Raw genomic sequence first — 2,150 nt, 5'->3', positions numbered from 1 at the left:
TGTGTGTGTGTGTGTGTGTGTGTGTGTGTGTGTGTGTGTGTGTGTGTGTGCTGGGCACAATGATGGTAATCTCAGCATTCAGGAGGCTGACCAGGAGAATCCTGAATTCAAAGCCAGTGTGGACTACCCAACCAGACCTTGTTTGTAAGCAAAGACACAAAAACATACATTTGTAGCACAGCAGGAATGATTTTAAGTACACCATCTATAGCCGTGTAGCCAGCACCACATCTCGTCTGCAGAATCACTCCATCATCCTGATTGAGACTTTAGTAGGAGCTTCCACTCCCTCTTCTCAGCCTCCAGTATATTCTAACTTACTTTCTGACTCTATGAGTTTGACTCTTCTGGATGGCTGACCCTGGCTGTCTGCTTTACTGGATCTGAAATCAATTACGATACACACCTCTGGGTGGGTTTGTGAAGCTATTTCTTGGTGGTGGCCCAGACACATGGGATTTGAGGGACAAACAGGGATCTTTGGCCTGCCCACTTCCACTTCTCGCTGGTGCGTGTGTGTCTTCTCTCAATGCTACCGTGCTGTCTGTCATCCTTCCAGCCATCAGAAAGCAGCTTCTCTGGCCTTCAAGCATGCATTAAGGATCAACAGCTCTCCAGGACTCCTCCAGATCTTTAGTGCCAGACTGGGACTGCTGGATAGTCCAACCTCATGGATCAAAGAGTTGCTGGGTTTTCAGCATCTGCAGTGTGAGCAGCCAGCCCCTGTTGGATTACCCAGCCAATGAGTAAACCAAGGGGCTACACTCCTTTGTATGCATTCATTATATCACTTCTGCTCTTCTGGAGAAGCCTGTCTAATGCATTACATAAATGGAAACCTGAAATATTTGTCTTATATGTGTTATTTATTTCACTTAGTATAGTGCCTTTATTATTCACTCAAGTTGTGATATGTGTCAGAATTTCTTTACTTTTCAAGGCCAAATGATAGCCATGTGTATACATACACACACACGTGTGTGTGTGTGTGTGTGTGTGTTTGTACATGATATAAACATATGTCATACATACAAAAACACAGTCATATTTATCTTTCCAATTGCTGGTGAACATTCATGCTGTTCCTACCTTTGGGTTATTGTGTATAATGTTATGAACATCAGTGTAGAAGTATTCATTTGAGTTCTTGCTTCCCATTGTTTTGTTTAAATACCTAGAAATAGAAGGTCTTTCATTTTCGAGGAATATCAGTAGCCAATTTTATTAGTTTCTTATGTGTTACATAGACTTCTGTGCATAGGTAGCCATTTTGTGAGTATCTTTGTGCTTGTAGTGGTTCTTCATGCAGATAGAGCAAAACTAAACTATAAAGACATTTCTTCATTTTATACCAGAATGTCATAATGGATTAATATACATTTAAGTATTTCTGGATAGCTCCACATTCATATACAAAGAACTTCTTCTTTTTTTCCATGTCTTTCTCTTGATGTAACTGTATAATAGTCAACTGAGTGGCTGCATTATGTATTTAAGTGAATGGCATTGTTGGATGATGTCGTAATTTTTTGCTATCAAAGTCATTATAAAAGTCTAATACATGATTGTGCACGTATGACATACATGTAGCATAGAATCCCCTAAAATGAGTTACTAGGTCAGCGGATAAAAGCATGTTTCCAAGTACCGAACATTTCACCAATTGATTGGTCATTCTTGCACAGGGACCATGCCAATCTTTTCTGTGTCCTTCTGGTTTTTGTATATGTGCTACCAAAGTGAACATGCTTTTAATTTTGGTAAATATTGGTGAATTTCTTTCCCTATGAGACGTGGAATTAACAGTTCTCTTTGGCCACGAGTCAACTCTGTCCTCTTATGGATTTAATGTGGGCTTTTAGGTTTGGCTAAACTGCCGGCTTAAAACTGGCATCACAGGGCCGTTTTTATTTGGTTTTCATCTTTGACAGGTAAAGCCCACAGCTTTTCCTATTTAAAAGCTAGTTTGTTTCTCGGGAGGTTTCTATTAATGTCCTCTCCCCATTTTTCTACAAACAACCGACCATTTTCTGACTACTACCTACAAATAGCCTGTACACTTGGGAGATGAGCTGATTTCCTGTGAAACGAGCTAGAAATATTTTTCCCAGTGTGTCATCTGTCCTGTGACTTTACTTACAGAACCTGCC

The 2,150-nt window shown here is 40.2% G+C and overlaps 1 non-coding gene across 1 annotated transcript; it reads right to left on the bottom strand.

Moving 5' to 3' along the window:
- Positions 1–1,640: 1,640 nt before the first annotated feature.
- Positions 1,641–1,745, bottom strand: LOC115065660. Its single transcript, XR_003845428.1, has one exon. It is a non-coding gene; the product is annotated as a U6 spliceosomal RNA (small nuclear RNA).
- Positions 1,746–2,150: the final 405 nt, after the last annotated feature.

The sequence above is a fragment of the Mus pahari genome, chromosome 16 (assembly GCF_900095145.1).
Source record: "Mus pahari chromosome 16, PAHARI_EIJ_v1.1, whole genome shotgun sequence".
In the NCBI taxonomy this organism is placed as follows: domain Eukaryota; kingdom Metazoa; phylum Chordata; class Mammalia; order Rodentia; family Muridae; genus Mus; species Mus pahari.
The sequence above is the reverse complement of the archived record's forward strand: the minus strand, read 5'-3'. Positions and strand labels throughout refer to the sequence as shown.